The sequence below is a fragment of the Giraffa tippelskirchi genome, chromosome 7 (genome assembly GCF_054371585.1).
Source record: "Giraffa tippelskirchi isolate mGirTip1 chromosome 7, T2T-mGirTip1v1.2.pri, whole genome shotgun sequence".
Lineage (NCBI taxonomy): Eukaryota > Metazoa > Chordata > Mammalia > Artiodactyla > Giraffidae > Giraffa > Giraffa tippelskirchi.
In genome coordinates, this window is record NC_137281.1 from 160,818,353 (window position 1) to 160,839,322 (window position 20,970).

Sequence of the window (20,970 nt, forward strand, 5' to 3'; positions counted from 1 at the left end):
TATTGCCTCTAGCATATATACTGGGAAATACTAGATTGCTTTCTGCTTATTGTTAATTCAGGGAACCCATTCATTCTCAAAATGTAAACTCTCTGCAATCGAATCAAATGATTCAGGCCTCCGCCTCCAGCCAGGCCTCCCGGCCTTTGCTTACAGCCCCAGACAGGTGTCCAAGTGCCCCGAGCACACCTCACTCACCTGTCCCCTTGTCTGAAAATGTGTTCCCTTCTCTCCCAGAGTCTCCCTGCTGACTCCGACCAACTACACTGCAAACACTCCTGCATTCTCTGGGGATCCCAAATCACCTACTGGAATCCGTGAACCAGCCTTCCAAAGTCACACATCACACTTGGTACATGTATGAATATTTTTCTGGGAATCACCCATAGTTTTCATTATATTCTCAAAGGGTCCATGACCCTCTGATCCAAAAGGATGGAAATGGCCTGTCATTTTAATCGATACTCTCCTTATGTTATACTCGCAACAGTCAAGCAGCCTCCGGGCTGACCCCCTGACTGCACTGTCCTTCCGGTCCAGTCTGCTCACCAATGCCACTCCACTGACCGTCAGTGGAGCACAAGGGTCACCGTGCTTAACTCTCTCCCATCCCCCTGCCCACAGGAGCCGCTCAGTGGTCCCACCACACCCCTTTGTTCCTAAGGAGCTGCTTTCCTACCTCGAACGCGTCCCCTGTCTCTCCCCACACCCATCCACACCCCGCAGTTCAAGGACCAGCCAAAGACACAACATCCCAGACCAAGGCCAGCCCACAGGTGGAGTATAGTTTCAGATGACAGGAGACCTGAGTGGGGATGTGGGCCCCGGGGTCTACAGGACTGGAAACGTCTGCATGGAGTTGAAAACCTTGGAAAAGGATGAGCTCCCCAAGCTTTCACCCTTGAGGATTAAAGAGCTCTCCAAGGCAAACAAAAGCGAAAACAGGCAAGTGTTTATACTCAATGTCTACAGCACTCAGGTGTGGACCCAGGGCTCTACAAAGGGCCCGCTTGAACACTTACAGAACAAATGTGGAATGTTACATTCAACACAAGACGTCTGATGGGGGGATGGGAGCTTCATAAGGTTAAAATTCGCCTGCAAAATGTTGTGAACAAAGTACTTTGCAAAAAATAGGTGAATTATTTCCCTAGTCTTTGCCTCAAAAATTGTAATTTAGAAAAGCATTGGAGTTGAAAGTGGTTTAAAGCGGCAAACAAAAAGTCAAATGACATCCTTAATCGGTGCCTGTTAAATATACACCTTTCTAGTAACATTTTTCATGGATATGATGATGAAGTTAATCTACAGTAGACAGAGGCAAAGTACAGTTTGCGTAAATGACTAGTAACTCTGTATGGCAGGCATTTCCTTAATTACTGTTACCTATGCAACTCACCCCAGGCGCAATTATTTAGGAAAGAATTCACGTCTTCCTAGCAACACGTTCTAAACCATTACTGTTGGTCTCTAAGGAGAAACTGTGTCTGCAGTTAAGTTAGGTGTTTAATATTATGAGTCAATATTAATATTAAACTGGGGCCGCAGAGAGAAGAAACGGGCAGGTGCACGGCCGCAGAACCACGCCACAGACTGCTTCTGAGGCAGGCAACCGTGAGCTGCCAAACTGCGTGTAACTGCGACGGCAGGCCAAGCAGGAAGCTGGCGGCGCAGCAGGCGGGCCGTCCCTCCTAAAGGCCCCGGGCGATACAGGTTCCACCAGCGCTTCGTCTTCGTCCGCAGAGGACAACGGGTAGAATCAGAGCTGGGCAAGTCTGGTCAGCTGCAGCTGACCAGGGTCCCAGCCTCTAGGCGCAGAGCTACCCCAAGCCTGGCTTCTCCCTGATCACCAGGTCTCCACCAACCTGACAGCAGTTTTGGAATTCCCTGCCCCCTCCCCCAGGGCTTCGCTGTGCTCTTTGAACCTCCACACACAGGAGCCCTTGAATTTATTTATTTATTTTTTTAAACGTATTTATTTATTGATTTGGTGGCTTGGGTCTTTGTTGCTGGGCACAGGCTTTCCCTAGTTGCAGCGCACGGGCTTCTCGCTGCGGCGTCTCCTCTTGCTGTGGAGCACAGGCTCTAGGAGCACAGGCTTCAGTAGTCGTGGCTCGGGGGCTCAGGAGGTGGGGTTCCCGGGCTCTAGAGCACAGGGTCAGTGGCTGTGACTCACAGGCTTAGTTGCTCTGTGGCGGGTGGGATCTTCCCAGACCAGAGATCAAACTCACGTCCTCTGCATCAGCAGGCAGATTCTCATCCACTGTACCACCAGGGAGGTCTGAGCTCTTTATTTTTATTTATTTATTTTTTAACAACTATTTATGTATTTGGCTGTGTCGGGTCTTATTTGAGGCAAGCAGGACCTTTTAGTTGTGACATGAGAACTCTAAGTTGTGACAGGCGGGATCTAGTTCCTTGACCAGGGATGGAACCTGGTTCCCCCAGCATTGGGAGCACGAAGCCTGAGCCACTGGACCATCAGGAAATCCCAGGAGTCCTCGAAACAACCTCAGCCCCAAAGTTGGCTTCCCATAGCAGCCCATCAGTGTCCAGACCACACCGCCCAACTCTGCCCCAAACCTAGAGAAATTCCAAGTAGGAGCCCTCAGCCATCACGGCTCTTCTCATCTCACACGTGACGAAACAGACGCCTGGAAGATCCAAGAGCTGGGCCCGCACCCTGATCTACGCCCAGTCCAGAGGACGAGTGTTGAATCCCCATGCGGCCCACTGACAGTGATGCGGGGGAGCCGGCTACTCGGGAAGTGAGAGTGCGGTGCTCAGGACGCCTGAGCACCTGGACCTTTGAGGACGATCGGGAAGCCCGGTTCCAATCGACTGGAAGTTTTCCTTTCACAAAGTGATCTCCTGCCCTGGCCAAACCTTCCATTCCTTTCCTCTGGAAACAGCCTTGGATGCCCCTTGTCATCATCATCCAGCTGTGGGCACAGGGACTCCAGTCTATGAGACTCCCTTGAAAATGCAGTGAGCGCCGGCAAAGGATGGGAGGAGGAGGCTGGAGCGATAGCAGTTTTTGATGCTGTTCTATAGCAAGGCCCAAGTACAGAAAGCCAAACTCCGACAGCAGGTGTTTGCAGCAACATCAGGGTTTATTTGCAGCAAGGGCTTCTCTGGTGGCTCAGTCAGTAAAGAATCTGCCTGCAAGGTAGGAGATCTGGGTTTGATCCCTGGGTCAGGAAGATCCCTGGGAGAAGGAAATATCAACTCACTTCAGTATTCTTGTCCGGGAAATCCCATGGACAGAGGAGTCTGGTGGGCTACAGTCCAGGGGGTCGCAAAGAGTCAGACACGACTGAGCGACTAAACCACCACCAAGCAAGGGAGCAGGAAATCAATCTCAGATCCACTCCATCCTCGTCTCTGAGTTAGGACTGTTTTCAAGGGGAAGAACAAAGAACCTGGAATTAATCATCTTCTTGTGCCATTTCCTAATCGTCGTTTCGGGAGTCAGGATGTCTCTGTTTGTGATTCTCTGGCCAGACGATCCATGGCTCAGGCATCTGTGAGCTCATCTTGCCCTAAGTCTTTCTGTTAGCGACGATCTGTATAACAGCAATTTTACCATGTTAGTATTAGCGACAACAGCAATCTTCATCATCTGACTCTGATGAAGTGTTCCCTTGGCAAAGGACCGAGGTCAGAGGGGACAGGAAAGGGACTGAGGTTTTGAATGGAGAGGTTAACCACAAACTCCGTAAGGGAGCTCAGTTTTAGGGGACTCGGTCTCCCTGTCAGTGACCAAGTCCTTGACCTGAAAGCTGCCTCCGGTGCCGTGTCTTCATGAAGGGCTTTGGCTGGCTCAGAGAAGCCTGGCAGCTCATAGGCTTTGGAGAGTCCCCATCCTGCCTTGTTTCCACCAATTAGAGCTCCCTCGGCCCTTTCCTCTCTCCTCATTGGTTCAGGCTGATGGCCCAGGTCTGAAGCAGAGACATGGGCTGAGCTGACTCACTGAGGAACAGTTACTCCTTCCAGAGAAGACTCGCCATTCATTTAGACACTGGAGCAATTATTTGCTGGCTGACAGTTGTAATTACTTTTTACTGCAGGTAGGAAACCATTCCAGAAGCCAAGCTAATAGAATTACTGGTTTCTGAAGGGCTTTTGGAACAAGTAATTTTCAAATAGTCAGCACAGCATGTCCAGTGAACTTTCCACCCGGGATAAATCCCTGCCTCTGGGGCTTCTCACGGCGGGCAAGATGTGGGCTCCCAGATGGGACCCTTTGGAACAGCAGGAGTAATTTTCTTCCAGGACCATTTGTTTGAAAATGGAACTTGAGCAAATCATACCTGGAGATATTTCATCTTTGTTTTGTTTAGTCGCTAAGTTGTGTCTGACTCTTTGCAACCCCATGGACTGTAGCTTGCCAGGCTCCTCTGTCCATGGGATTTTCCAGGCAAGAATACTGGAGTGGGTTGCTATTTCCTTCTCCAGGTCATATTCCCGACCCAGGGATCAAACCCACGTCTCTTTCGTCTCCTGCATTGGCAGATGGATTCTTTAACCTTAGTGCTACCTAAGAAGCCCTGATATTTCATGCTGTTGTTCAGTCGCTAAGTTGTATCCAACTCTTTTCTACCCCATGGACTGCAGCACGCCGGGCTTTCCTGTCCTTCACTATCTCCTGGAGCTTGCTCAAACTCATGTCCATTGAGTCGATGATGCCATCCAACCATCTCATCCTCTGTCGTCCCCTTCTCCTCCCACCTTCAATCTTTCCCAGCATCAGGGTCTTTTCCAATGAGTCGGTTCTCTTCATCAGGTGGCCAAAGTATTGGAGCTTCAGCCTCGCATCAGTTCTTCCAATGAGTATTCAGGACTGAGTTCCTTTAGGATGGACTGGTTGGATCTCCTTGCTGTCCAAGGGACTCTCAAGGGTTTTCTCCAACACAATTTGAAAGCATCAGTTCTTCAGCACTCAGCCCTCTTCATGGTCCAATTTTTACATTCATACATGACTACTGGAAAAACCACAGATTTGACTATGTGGACCTTTGTCAGCAAAGTGTTCTCTCTGCATTTTAATACACTGTCTAGGTTTGTCAACGCTTTCCTTCCGAGGAACAAGCGTCTTTTAATTTCATGGCTGCAGTCACCGTCTGCAGTGATTCTGGAGACCTAGAAAATAAAATCAGCCGGCACTAAATCATTCTTCTAATTTTTAATTACTCTGGGAGTTGGCATTAAATTATATCAACCAACTAGACAGGTTTTGTAGCGATGGCAGGGTAGATAGTTTTCCCCGTCACAGTATCCCGTGGTAATATCTCCCTCCATGCTCCCCATTTCTGAAGGGAAGTTAAGGGAAAAATAAACCCAGAGGGCCTTTAGGCAAGGTTTCTAACAAGAGAACCAACAATTGTAGACAATGATTTTGCAACAAGGTTCTCTACTGATAAGAAAGAGTCCCTTTGAATGCTTGTCAATGTTGGATCCTGTAAGCTGATCTGACATTTAACCGAGTTTGAAAAGCACATCCGTGGTCTGTTGGGACGACAGTTTCTTTTACTGAGAAGATGTCCAAGGTGTTTTTTGCTGTTGTTGTTGGTATGATTACTAAGACATTCCCACTTCCTGCTTTGCCATCCGCTGGTTAGCTGAGCTCTGGTTCTGAGTGGCCATGGCTGCTCTCTGGGCATCCATGAATCAGGTTGTCCTGGCACCTGCCCGGGAGAAGGAGCAAATGCAAAACTGTATGACTTGGGAGAAGACTTAGGTCTAGTATCACAAGAAGAGACAGTTATACCTTTAAGAAGATGAGAAGACTGAGTTGTTGAGAAAAATCAAGAGAGGATGAACTATATAGACTGTTCATCTGGAGACCATTTTTCAGCTTTATTAAAAGATAATTGGACTTCCCTGGTGGTCCCGTGGTTAAGAATATATCTGCCAATGCAGAGGACACGGCTTCCATCCCTGGACTGGGAAGATCCCACAGGCCACAGGGCAGCTAAGCCCGGGTGCCACAACTGCTGAGCCTGGGTGCCATAGAGCCTGTGCTTCCACAACGAGAAGCCCCTGCTAGAGAGGAGCCCCTGCTCACCACAACTAGAGAAAGCCCGCTCGCAGCAACAACAACCCAACACAGCCAAGATAAATAAAATCAACAAAAAAAAGATAATTGACATATAACATGTATAAGTTTAAGGTGTATAATATGATAATCTGATACACATTTATATTGCAAAATACCACAGTAAGGTTAATCATCTCACATAATTACCATTTGTGTGTGTGTGTGTGTGTGGTAAGGACATTGAAGACCTACCCTCTTAGTAACTTTCAAATATACAGTGTGTGTGTGAGTCATTGAGTCGTGTCCGACTCTTTGTGACCTCATGGTCTGTCCATGGAATTCTCTGGGCAAGCATACTGGAGTGGGTTGCCATTCCCTTATCCAGGGGACCTTCCCAACCCAGGGATCGAACCCGGGTCTTCTGCATCGTGGGCACATTCTTTACCAGCTGAGCTACCAGGGAAGCATGGACAACACCGTACGGTGAACTCTGCTGTAGTCCCCTGCTGCGCGGCAGTCCCTGGAACTGCTGGAAGGTTGTGCCCTCTGATGAGCGCCTCGCCCCCCGCAGTGCCTCGGCACCCCGCAGCGCCTCATCCCCCACCCCCCCGCAGCACCTCGCCCCACCCCCCCCAGCACCCAGTTCCTGGCAGACGCCGCTTTCCTCTGTTTCCCTGGGTTTGGCTTCTTCAGATGCCATGTACAAGTGAAATTATTTCCTACTTGTCTTTCTCTGTGGAGACTATTTTTGGGACTTTTTGACATATGATCAATGCATAGAGATCTGTTAGGGATCCAGGAATTTTCTGCTATCAGTTTGGTTTATTGATACACAAATTCATTACAGTCTGGGATCCCCACAGAAGGAATTGTAACCCCACAGCAAGCTTCCTTTGCAGCTCTCAGGAATCAAACACCTTCATTTACTGTTAGGGAAGTTGAAAGGATGCTAGATAACTCTTCAAAGCCTGAAAAACGCTTAGCTAAAAATCATAAAGAAGGTTTAAGAAAATGTTTATTTAATGTTACACAACCCTGAGCATTACCACAACCCTGAGCATTACCACAACCCTGAGCATCACCACAACCTTTGCGAGTCGTTCTGACGGGGCACTAAAGAGAGCGAAGTCGCTCAGCCGTGTCCCACGCTTTGCGACCCCATGGACCTATGGACTGTAGCCCCCCAGGCTCCTCTGTTCCTGGGATTCTCCAGGCAAGAATACTGGAGTACGTCGCCATGCCCTCCTCCAGGAGATCTTCCCGAGCCAGGGATCGAACTCAGGTCTCCCGCATTGCAGGCAGATTCTCTACCGTCTGAGCCACAATCCACAAAGTGGCACTGAAGTCACCCTCAATCACAGGCCCCTAGCTCTAAACCATTAGGGGGGTCGAGTTTGCAAATTATGAGCATAAGAGTCAAAACAAAAGTTTGGAATCATACAGAACTGGGCTCAAATCCTACCCTACTACATTCTGCCTGTGTACAATCCTGTCTGCTTTGTCTGGCACCCAGTAAATGCTCAACAAACTGTGACCAATACATTAACCACTCTAATGAATCACGCTTCCTCAATGACGCACATCATTAACGCTTCAAATGGTGCACGCTGTGCCAGCCAAACCTCCTTTATGGAAGATCTAACATTCTGGGTGTTGACGAAGAGTCTAAGGTACCCATGTGACTTATGCTATCACAGCAGGTCAGTGTGGTCACTCTTCACACAGTGTGGTCAGTGGGCCCCTGCCCCAGAATCACCAATCGTGTACGTTTGTAAAACTGGTTTCTGGCAGGCAGAAGTCAGGCTGTACTGGTCGGGACCGGCCAGACCATGCTGCAGAGACAGACACAAGCTAGACCGTCAGGGAGCCCACCTTGAAGGGTTTACTTCCAGCTCTGAGCGTCCTCCGGGGTGTCTCATTTCCACCAGGGCTCAGGGCCACAGGCAGTTTCTCTCTGGTGGCCCCACTGTGGAGATGAAACCTCTCGCTGTTGACGTGGCAGGTGAAGCCCATCAGGGTGACTCCTGGCACATCGACTCACCGTCTATCAGCCAGAACCTGTCGTCTGACCCCATCCACTGCCAAGAGCTGAGAAGAAGGGTGAGGAGGGTGGATATTTGGTGAACATGAAATGTCTCTGTCTCACTCACTGAATCTGCTCCAGGGTTAGGATCTAGGACACTACATTTTTGAACTCCCCAGATGATAGAGTTCAAAGTTATAGGGCTGTGATTATCTACTGCTGGCAGTGTTCCTTTGTGGGATAAGTAATTTGAAACAATGGAAATGAGAGAGTGGCTCTGTCAATCTAATAACTAGAGTGAGTCTGAGAGTCTAAGACATTAGGCTCTTTTCTTACTCTTATGTAAGTGAAGCTCTTAGGCACAGACGCCTCTCAAATCTTCTCTGGCCCAGCCTCTCCACTGCCTTGGAACTGTTGTATACTCAGCCAGGTTCTCACAAACCTCAAAGCGTACATTTCTACCAAGCCTGTGCCCATGTCCTGGGACATTACCAATACCCACCCCCCCAGGGAAATTCCAAGGCTCTGTGACTCAGGAGTCTTCCTTAACTGTTCTTTTTCCTCTTCCTTAACTATTCCTGTAAATAAAATTATTAGACATACACACACACACACACAAACACACAGGAAAAGTTAAGGAAGACTCCCAAGTCACAAAGCCTTGGAATTTATTTATTATATTGTTTTATTTTAAATATATTTAAGTTTTTAATTTATTTTTAAATTTTATTTATTTTTTACTTTGGGGTGTGCTGGGTCTTCATTGCTGCTTGGGCTTTTTTCTAGTTGCAGCAAGCAGGGGGCGGGGTGGGGGGCACCCTCCAGCTGCGGTTCGCAGGCTTCCCTTTGCGGGGGCCTCTCCCGTTGCAGAGCACGGGCACCAGGACGCACAGCCTTCAGCAGTTGCGGCTCAAGGCTCGGTCATTGCGGTTCTGGGCTCAATTGTTGCGGTTCTGGGCTCGGTTGTTGCGGTTCTGGGCTTGGTCATTGCGGCACACAGGCCTCAGTGCTCCGTGGCCTGTGGGATCTTCTCGGACCAGGGATCAAGCCCGCGTCTCCTGCATTGGAGGGCAGACTCTTCACCACTGAGCCACCAGCAAAGCCCTCTATTTATTTTTTAATATTCATTTATTTATTTGGCCTCACTGGATCTCAGTCGAGGCCTGTGCGATATTTAATTGCAGCATGTGGAATCTAGTTTCCTGATCAGGGATTGAACCTGGGCTCCCTACATAGAGAGTGCGGAGTCGAAGCCACTGGACCACCGGCGATGCGGGCTTTTTTCTGTTTTTCTGACCTCCCAAAGGCAGGGATCAGGACGGCATGTGTGTCCTTCAGCACACACTGTGCTGTCCCCTCCCTTCCTCCGTCCCCTGGTCCCCCTGCCCAGCTCCAGCTTCTCCTTATCTGGCATTGCCCTCAGGGTGATGACCTCGCCTTCACGACAAGCCTGTTCTCACTCTGTGGGATTCAGAAGACTCCTCTCAATCTCTCAGACTTTCTGAGCCCAATCCCCCCTCCGCTGTCCCCGCAGACTTAGCTCAGGGTCCCTGTTGGTGCTCCTCTGCATCTGGGGCACTGGGAGCCCCGTGAGGGCGGAGAGCAAGCCCGCCCCTCTCAGGACTGGTCCCCTCTCAGGACAGGTCCTCTCTCAGGACTGGGTCCTCTCAGGACTGGTCTCCTCTCAGGACTGGGTCCTCTCTCAGGACTGGTCCTCTCAGGACTGGTCTCCTCTCAGCACTGGTCGCCTCTCAGGACTGGATCCTCTCTCAGGACTGGTCCTCTCAGCACTGGTCCTCTCTCAGGACTGGGTTCTCTCCAGACTGGTCCCCTCTCAGGTACTCTCATCACTGGTCCCCTCTCAGCACTGGTCCTCTCAGGACTGGTCCCCTCTCAGGACTGGTCCCCTCTCAGGACTGGTCCTCTCTCAGGTCTGGTCCTCTCAGCACTGGTCCTCTCTCAGGTCTGGTCCTCTCAGGATAGGTCCCCTCTCAGGACTGGTCCTCTCAGCACTGGTCCTCTCTCAGGACTGGGTTCCCTCTCAGCACTGGTCCCCTCTCAGGTCTTCTCAGCACTGGTCCCCTCTCAGGACTGGTCCTCTCAGCACTGGTCCCCTCTCAGGACTGGTCCTCTCAGGACTGGTCCTCTCTCAGGACTGGTTCTCTCAGGACTGGTCCCCTCTCAGGACTGGTCCTCTCAGCACTGGTCCTCTCTCAGGACTGGTCCTCTCAGGACTGGTCTCCTCTCAGCACTGGTCACCTCTCAGGACTGGGTCCTCTCTCAGGACTGGTCCCCTCTCAGGACTGGTCCTCTCTCAGGTCTGGTCCTCTCAGCACTGGTCCTCTCTCAGGTCTGGTCCTCTCAGGATTGGTCCCCTCTCAGGACTGGTCCTCTCAGCACTGGTCCTCTCTCAGGACTGGGTTCCCTCTCAGCACTGGTCCCCTCTCAGGTCTTCTCAGCACTGGTCCCCTCTCAGGACTAGTCCTCTCAGCACTGGTCCTCTCTCAGGTCTGGTCCTCTCAGGATTGGTCCCCTCTCAGGACTGGTCCTCTCAGCACTGGTCCTCTCTCAGGATTGGGTTCCCTCTCAGCACTGGTCCCCTCTCAGGTCTTCTCAGCACTGGTCCCCTCTCAGGACTGGTCCTCTCAGCACTGGTCCTCTCTTAGGACTGGTCCTCTCAGGACTGGTCCCCTCTCAGGACTGGTCCTCTCAGGACTGGTCCCCTCTCAGGACTGGTCCTCTCAGCACTGGTCCTCTCTCAGGACTGGTCCTCTCAGGACTGGTCCCCTCTCAGGACTGGTCCTCTCTCAGGACTGGGTTCCCTCAGGACTGGTCCCTTCTCAGCACTGGTCTTCTCTCAGGACTGGTCCTCTCTCAGGACTGGTCCTCTCAGGACTGGTCCCCTCTCAGCACTGGTCCTCTCTCAGGACTGGTCCTCTCAGCACTGGTCCTCTCTCAGGACTGGTCCTCTCAGGACGGGTCCCCTCTCAGGACTGGTCCTCTCTCAGGACTGGGTTCCCTCAGGACTGGTCCCTTCTCAGGACTGGTCCCCTCTCAGCACTGGTCCTCTCTCAGGACTGGTCCTCTCAGCACTGGTCCTCTCTCAGGACTGGTCCTCTCAGGACGGGTCCCCTCTCAGCACTGGTCCTCTCTCAGGACTGGTCCCCTCTCAGCACTGGTCCCCTCTCAGGACTGGTCCCCTCTCAGCACTGGTCTCCTCTCAGGACTGGGTCCTCTCAGCACTGGTCCCCTCTCAGGATTGGTCCCCTCTCTGCACTGGTCCCCTCTCAGGACTGGTCCCCTCTCAGCACTGGTCTCCTCTCAGGACTGGGTCCTCTCAGCACTGGTCCCCTCTCAGGATTGGTCCCCTCTCTGCACTGGTCCCCTCTCAGGACTGGTCCCCTCTCAGCACTGGTCCCCACTCAGGACTGGTCCCCTCTCAGCACTGGTCCCCTCTCAGGACTGGGTCCTCTCAGCACTGGTCCCCTCTCAGGATTGGTCCCCTCTCTGCACTGGTCCCCTCTCAGGACTGGTCCCCTCTCAGCACTGGTCCCCTCTCAGGACTGGTCCCCTCTCAGCACTGGTCCTCTCTCAGGACTGGTCCTCTCAGGACTGGTCCCCTCTCAGGACTGGTCCTCTCTCAGGACTGGGTTCCCTCAGGACTGGTCCCTTCTCAGCACTGGTCTTCTCTCAGGACTGGTCCTCTCAGGACTGGTCCCTTCTCAGCACTGTTCTTCTCTCAGGACTGGGTCCTCTCAGGACTGGTCCCCTCTCAGCACTGGTCCCCTCTCACGACTGGGTTCTCTCTCAGGACTGGGTCCTCTCAGGACTGGTCCCTTCTCAGCATTGTTCCTCTCTCATGACTGGGTCCCTTCTCTGGGCTGGTCCCCTCTCAGGACTGGTCTTCAGGGTCTGACGCCACACTCAGCACACAGTCGGCGTGAAGGCACAGAGGACTGGGAGGAGGGGGCGCCACATGGGGTCTGGCACCCGTTAGGCACCACATAAAGCGTATAGAATAGAGTAGATGACTATCCAACAATCCTCCTCCACTTAGGTATCTCAAATATCCATGAAAGTCTTTCATCAAGCCCCAAATAATACACTAATTAAAACTGACTATTCATCTGCATGGAAATGGCACTTTTTCTTTAGAGGACTTGATAAGCAAAGCCATCTTCACTGGAAACCATGTCCTGCAGCCGTGATCAGAGATGAGAACTAGAGGTGGGACGAATCATTGTGTTCAGGGCGTCTGAGGAATAGCCTTCTGCAAGGAGAGCTCCGTTTTAATTTGCAGAAAAATAATTTTGAGTAAAACCAAGTAAATTAAGAGTAAATTGCATGAGTGAACTAATTCCCAGTTCAAGAAGGGCTAACAAATGAAAGTGATATGAAAAAAAAAAAAGAAAATGATATGGTTTTTCTTAATTCACAATATAATCCAAAAATATTTGGGGGAGTGAAAATAGTAGTGTTAATATTTCTTACATTCCTGAACATTGACAACTGTATTTACCTACACATAATAAATAATGAGCCAGAAATATATTCACAGTGTATTTCTAGGAGCATGTTTGTATTTCTAGGATCCATTTAAACATTATACAATGTGTCTTATGTCATAAACTGTTAACAATTTTATTACAAAGGTTTTCTTTGTCTAGGTCTATTCTTTCACATTTTTAAGGCAAGACTTATCACCTCTACTAACCAAAGATTTCCAAAAAATGACCCTCAAATAGGAGATTCTACAAAAGAGGGTAGTGTTCTAATAATGTAGAGATAAAGAGAGATTGATGAATTAGAAATAGTACATGGGAGATATTCGATTCTTTAAAACATAATTTTAATAATATATGAAATATTTAGAAGCTATAGACAATCAAGAATAATAAAATGAAAATCAGTCATAATTCCTCCCCAAACAGATAGCTACTAACTTTTTAAATTTATCTGAAACTGCACACAATGTATAGTGTAGAATAGAAATCAAACTTTATTTTTTTTTCCTAAATACAGTTTAGCCAGTTATCTCAAATTATACCATTGGGTAAAGCCTTAGAAGAAGTTAATTTACACTTAAGCAAACCAAGATTGTACCTGTGTTGGCAGCTCTTCCTGGTCTTTTGCTTTTGCCATGGTTCCAAACTTTCTCTGCTCTCTGCCTGAAGGAAATACTCCAGCGGTGGGGGCCATGCTGCCCACCAGTCCCCAGCCCCCACGCTGGCTCCTTCCTTGAGAAGCTGGGAGGATTAGTCCAGCCAGGATGGGGAGTTCCAGGCCAGTAACAGGTGAGCAAACAAGTGGAGGAGAAAGGCTGCTACAGACATCTTCTGAAAACCCGAATGCATGTGCCCAGGATACCACTTCTTTGAATCTAACTGAAAGAAATACTTCCGCATATGGACAAAAAGTAAGAGAAACAGTGACCACTGCAGTATTATCAATTACAGCAAAAATATCAATAGGACACTGGTTACAGAATGATACATATATATTATGGAATACTTTGCAGAGAGGGAGAGAAAGTCTGCAAAAACATATTAATGAAAACCAAGTCATAGAATGATGTGTTTGATTTGATCTTGCTCATGTAAAAAGAACCATCATAAATGTGTATATATATCCATGTAATATACATATATACACATTTATATATGTATTCTATATAAAATATAATATGATAAATATATAAAATATGTATACATATATACACATATGTATTCATGCTCAGTCATTAAGTCAAGTCTGACTCTTTGCAACCCCATAGACTGTAGCCCAACAGGCTCCACTGTCCATGGGATTTCTCAGGTAAGAATATTGGATTCGGTTACCATTTCTTCCTCCAGGGCATCTTCCTCACCCAGGGATCAAACCCGTGTCTCTGGCGTCTCCTGCATTGGAGGCAGATTCTTCATCACTGACTCATCTTCCCATGTGGCTATATACATATATAAAGACATGTAAAATAAATATATACAGACTTATGTATGTAATATATAGTATACATTTAAAACATTTAGGTGTTTTTACCCAGAAATGATTTTGAAAAGATGTAAATCCCACTAAGGAAATCACAAATGGAGTTGATAAGGGGAGTGCTGGGGAGAGAGATAGCAGATACATTTTTCTTACATCTTGCTTTAAACACTTACTATTTTAAAAAATCTTTTACAGTAAAAAGAAATACTGGAGTGGGTTGCCATTTCCTTCTCCAGTGCATGAAAGGGAAAAGTGAAAGTGAAGTCGCTCAGTCGTGTCTGACTCTTAGCAACCCCATGGACTGTAGCCTACCAGGCTCCTCCATTCATGGGATTTTCCAGGCAAGAGTACTGGAGTGGGGTGCCATTGCCTTCTCCAAAAAAAAAAAAGAAATACAGGAAATGCTTATGCAATGTTTTCAAGAGAAAAATAAAAGTATAAGAAAGAAAGACTTTCACAGAAACCCTCAGCCCATTTACGCCGCGTGAACAGCATGTTCCTGACCTGCCTCCCCGCGCGGGCTCAGTTTTCACCAGCAGGTGCAGCTGAAGCCCTGTCCACAGGTTCACGCCCGTGACAGGAAGCCTGATCCATGAAATGCAGGGAGGAGGCCGGGGAACACGGAGCCTCAAGACTGCTTCTATTAAGGACCAAGTCAACTCACAGTTTTAAAAGATAGAAGGAGCCAGACATGATGAAGACAACAAAAAGAATCATCACCCTCACGCAGAGGACTAGGTGGATTTTGTTCTGGGTTGGGCATAATTAGACCACGGCATGAAAAAAATATATATATATATAACTTTTTTTTTACTGCCTCAGAATGAAAATACAAAAGATGTGCCTTGAAATGACTGAAAATCACAGTTTTATTTTTCAAAGTGGAAATGATTAGCTTCCCTGATGGCTAAGATGGTAAAGCATCCACCTGCAATGTGGGAGACCTGGGTTTGATCCCTGGGTCAGGAAGATCCCCTGGAGAAGGGAAAGGCTACTCACTCCAGTGTTCTTGCCTGAAGAATCCCATGGACAGAGGAGCCCGGTGGGCTACAGTCCACGGGGTCGCAGAGTTGGACACGACTGAGTGACTTTCACTTTTGCCACTGTGGTGTATCTTAGCAAACTGATTGACTAAAGACTTGGCCTTTGGGTCTTCCTATAGTTATAGCAGGTGCCAGATTACAGTCTATTAAACGGGAGCAGGAAACACCTGCCCTGGCCTGCAGCATCAGCCCAGTTCCCAGGGCCCTCTGAGAGAGAGAGGCATGGGGGAAGCCCCCGGGAGGGAAGATGTGGGCCCCCCTCCGTCTGAGGTCATAAGGAGAGCGCTCCGAGGGCCCCTGCTCCTCGGAGGCTGACTTCCGCCGATGAGGGAAATACACAGGGAAAGGGAGGGGGGCGTACAAGCAGTGGATGAACACTGCTGCCACTACCACCTTTTAAAGGTCTTGTGCTAGAAAATGTCACTTTATTTCCCACTTGCCACCCTCCCCTTGCCCAGGGGTGAGGGGAGGGAGAAATGATTTGCATGGATACTTGTATGAAAACGTAGACCCTGGCAGTCTGTCTGCTTCTACACGGCAGGGGTGGGCAGCGGTGGGCAGCGGGAAACCTCAGGAGAGAGCTGAGAGTTGAGACCACTCACAGGAGTTCTGCGGGTCCGTGCGATCCCACAGCCCTGCTCTTATCCCCCAAGGGGCAAAGCCCCGGAGTCCTGTTAAGTGAGGCGGTCCCTCCTCTTTCACCCAAGTCCACTCTCTCTGTTCCATCTTCTCTTGTTGCGTGCTTTCAGTTACCCTTCTCTTGTTTGAAAATTTAATCTTGACTCCTCAATTGCAACTTTTCAGCATCCTGAAGGCCTTCCCATTTAAAGAAAGATAAGCACGCTCTCTTGTTGTGGACTACATTTTGTTCCCTCAAAATCCATATGTCGAAGTCCCAACCCCGCAGTGTGATGGCATTTGGAGATGGAGCCTTTGAGAAGTGATGGCATTTAGATGAGATCGTGAGGATGGAGCCCTCGTGATGGGATTAGGGCCCTTGAACTGAGAGAAACCAGAGACCTTGCATCCTCTTCCCCTCACCTCCTCACCCCCCTCTCTCTCACTTCCCACCGTGTGAGAGCACAGGAAAGAGGTGACCAGGACAAGCCAGGAAGAATTCTCACCACAAACCACATGCTGACCCTTGATCTCGGACTTTCAGCCTCCACCACTGTGGGAAAATAGGCGTCTGTTGTTTAAGCCACCCAGTCTACACCACCCTGTTACAGCAGCTGCGCTATGACAGTCCTATACTCTGCTTCTGGCGACCACTTCTTCCCTCATTTCACAGTCAAACTTCTGGAAAGCGGCAGTGTTTTCTTCCCTTGCTGGGGTGCGTGGGCTTCTCTCGTGCAGCATGGGTGGGCTCCACACACGAGAGTGGACACAGCAGAGACAGCGTGCTGGCCTCTCTAGTCATGGCCCACGCACTGAGCTGCCCCACTGGCACGCGGGATCTTAGTTGCCCACTCGAGGATCAAACCTGTGTCCCCTGCATTGGAGGCTGGATTCGTAACCACCGGGCCGGCGGGGAAGTCCCAAAGTGCGGCAGTGGTTGCGCAGACTGCTTTCACCCCCTTCCTCCCACTCCTCAAACCCCTCCGGTCTGGCTCCCTCCAATCTCACTGCCCCAGATCGTCTTTCCGGAAGGTTACCAATCACTTCCACATTGCCGCATCTGCTGGACATCCTTGACTCTCTCGGCTCTGTCTGACCCCTCCCTCTTTCTTCCCCCGGCTTCTCTGAAGCCATGCTCTCCCTGGGTTTCCCCTCCCCTCCCTGGCCACTCTGCCTCAGTTTCCTCTGTGGGCCATCTCCCATCATTGCCCTCAGCCCTCTTCTCTTCCCCCTGTAGGCTTTCTTCGACCAGGGTGCATACCTTCAGTTACCACCTACATGCCAGTGATTCTGACTTTCATCTTCATCTGGGACCTTCCCTCTAAGCCCCAGATCTATAAATGCTGACAATTCCAAGAGGGGCACCCCGGGCCTAACATACCCAAACCGGTCTCACAATTTTGCCCCTAACCTGCTCCATTAGTGAAATGAGTCAGAAATCCAGGACTGAATCGTCCTTGACCGTGGCCTCCTCCACCCTCCATCTGATTCATCGTCAAGGCTCACTGATTTTACTTTCTGTGACCACTTCCCTCTCCATCCCTTCTTCTCTCACCTGCTGCATTGCAGAAGCTTCCTAACTGGCACACCTGCGTCTATTCATGGGGTCACCAACCCACTCTGCACACTGCAGCCAGGGTGATCTTTCTCAAAGTGCACATCTGATCATGTCTTATTCCTACTGCGATTCTCCAGTGAAGTTTCAATGCTTTCACATTATGACCAAAGTCCCTAATGTAGGCCTAACCACTACTCTTTATTTCCACTCCATCTTCCTCTCAGACCACGTGTCCCCTCGCTCTCTAAAACTCGGAGGCCACGCTTGCTCTTGGCGTGTACTGCGTCCCCTGCCTAGAACACTCTTCTGTTCCTCTACTCTGAGTCCTCTTATAGGTTGAATTGTGGCCTCTAAAGAGATATGATGAAGCTCCAACCCCCAGGACCTCGGAATGTGACCTGGTTTGAACACAGGGTCTTTACAGAGGTCATCGCGTTTAAAATGAGGTCATTAGGGTGGGTCCTAATCCCATAGGACCGATGTTTTTATTCCAAAGAGGCCATCTGGGCAGAGACAGACAAGGCCAGAGGGAAGGCGGTATGAAGACACAAGAGAAGACAGCACGTGCCACGAGCTCTGCATCCAGAAGCCAGAGAACACCCGTGGTCGCCCGCACACACAGAAGCTGGCAGAGGCAAAGGTTCTCCCCTGGAGCCACCAGACAGCGCACGGCCCTGCCGACACCTTGATTCCAGGCTTCCAATCTCCAGAATCACGAAATGATACATTTCCGAAGTTTTAAACAACCCAATTTTTGGTACTTGTCATGGTCCGGGCGTGGGTTGGAAAAGAATTTCCAGGCACGAGACAGAATGTGAGGGAAATAGAGTTTATTAGAGTGGGAGACGCTGTTAGAACAGCGGGCCGGCTCAAGGGAGAACCGACGTTGAATGGGGGTCCTTAGTCCACTTTTATACCCAGGGTACAGGGAGTGGGACGGGGTCTTGTGGGTCATTTGCTGATTGGATGAGGCAGGTATACTGGGTGGGGCAAGAACAGGGCAAATGCCTTCTCCCTGTGGGGCAGGAGAGGGGACAGGCGACACCGTTAATGGTCACAACACGGGGGAGGGAAGGGTGATAAGGGTCTGGTTTTTCCTGAGGTTCCAAGGCCCTCCTTGGTTTTATCTGCTCTTTTGTCCTTGGGTCACCACAGATTTCTCATGGCAATCCTAGGGAAACAATATATACTATCAATTCTTCTGTCTCATTAACTCCCACTCGGTTCAATCGGACTTTCCCAGGGACTATGTCCTGGATTTCCTGGCTGGAGCCCTTATTATATGTACATGGCACTCTGTTCTCCTCTTCCTAGCACTTCCTACAGTTTTAACTTGACACTTATTTATACAGTTATTTGACAGAACCTCTCATTAGACTATAAAGTCCACTGCAGTAGGAATAGTGCCTTCCTTTAGTTTCTTGTGGAACACCCTGTGCCTAGCCTAGCACATCACACATATAAATATTCGCTGAATAAATGAACGAGAGAAAGGAATCAGAGGGGCATGCTGGAGTTGGGACTAGGGACTAAGACCTTAACAGACAATCAGGGACATAGTTTAACAAGAACTAATTTCCAGAGGGCCCCCAAATACCTCTGCTGTCAGCTGATGCTATCCGTTCATAAGAAGAAAAGTTTGAAATGCACATATCTCTGAGAGAGATAAGACATTAACCTAAAGTTTCATTAGCATATTAATAACACCCTTCCCAGAAAGTAAGCTGGAGAAGAGGGTGTGGAGAAACACTGAATCATGACTCTGAATGTCTGAAGATGTAAGCTGTGACTTGATGGGTGAATGGTGTAAAAAATAACCTTTCTTATGTCACAGTTTTGTTAAGAGTCAGCTTACCATTGGTCAGAAATAAACTGCAAGATTACCACTTACCAAGTGTCAACAAGGGGCTTCCCAGGTGGCACTAGTGGTGAAAACCTGCCCGCCAGTGCAGGAGACGTAAGAGACTGGGGTTCAACCCCTGGGTTGAGAAGATCACCTAGGGGAGGGCATGGCAACCCACTCCAGGATTCTTGCCTGGAGAATCCCATGGGCAGAGGAGCCTGGCGGGCTGTGGTCCATAGCGTCGCAAAGAGTCGGACATGACTGAAGCGCCCTTCCCAGAGGATTCTAACACATGCCTCACTGACGCCTGGCATGCACAGGCAGCCGGGGAACTATTTCTACTCAACTAGATGATGCTGGGGCTTCCCTGTGGCTCATCTGGTAAAGAATCTGCTTGCAATGCAGGAGACCTGGGTTCAGTCCATGGGTTGGGAAGATCCCCTGGACAGGGGTATAGATACCCACTCCAGTATCTGGCCTGGAGAATTTCATGGACTGTATAGTCCATGGGGCTGCAAAGAGTCTGACACAACTGAGTGACTTTCACTTTCACTGTTGACACTAATAATAGGGAGGGAACGCAGCCCCACCCATCAACAGAAAATTGGATTAAAGATTTACTGAGCATGGCCCCGCCCATCAAAACAAGACCCAGTTTCCTCTCAGTCAGTCTCTCCATCAAGAAGCTTCCATAAGCCTCTTATCCTTATCTGTCAGAGGGCAGACAGACTGACAACCACAGTCACAGGAAACTAGCCAATCTGATCACACGGACCACAGCCTTGACTAACTCAATAAAACTATGAGCCATGCAGTGTGGGGCCACCCAAGATGGACGTGTCATGGTGGAGAGTTCTGACAAAACATGGTCCGCTGGAGAAGGGAATGGCAAACCACTTCAGTATTCTTGCCTTGAGAACCCCATGAACAGTATGAAAAGGCAAAAAGACAGGACACTGAAAGATGAACTCCCTAGGTCAGTAGGTGCCCAATATGCTAATGGAGATCAGTGGAGAAATAACTCCAGAAAGAATGATGGGATGGAGCCAAAGCAAAAACAACACCCAGCCGTGGATGTGACTGGTGATGGAAGCCAAGTCCGGTGCTGTAAAGAGCAATATTGCATAGGAACCTGGACAGTTAGGTTCATGAATCAAGGCAAATTGGAAGTGGTCAAACAGGAGATGGCAAGAGTGAACGTCGACATTTTAGGAATCAGCGAACTAAAGTGGACTGGAATGGGTGAATTTAACTCAGATGATCATTGTATCTACTACTGTGGGCAAGAATCCCTTAGAAGAGATGGAGTAACCATCATAGTCAACAAAAGAGTCCAAAATGCAGTACTTGGATGCAATCTCAAAAATAACAGAATGATCTCTGTTCGTTTCCAAGGCAAACCATTCAATATCACAGTAATCCAAGTTTATGCCCCAACCAGTAATGTTGAAGAAGCTGAAGTTCCAAAGAATAGCAAGGAGAGATAAGAAAGCCTTCCTCAGTGATCAATGCAAAGAAACAGAGGGAAACAACAAAATGGGAAAGACTAGAGATCTCTTCAAGAAAATTAGAGATACCAAGGGAACATTTCATGCAAAGATGGGCACAATAAAGGACAGAAATGGAAGGGACCTAACAGAAGCAGAAGACATTAAGAAGAGGTGGCAAGAATACACAGAAGAACTATACAAAAAAGATCTTCACGACCCAGATAATCATGATGGTGTGATCACTCACCTAGAGCTAGACATCCTGGACTGTGAAGTCAAGTGGGCCTTAGGAAGCATCACTATGAACAAAGCTAGTGGAGGTGATGGCATTACAGTTGAGCTATTTCAAATCCTGAAAGATGATGCGGTG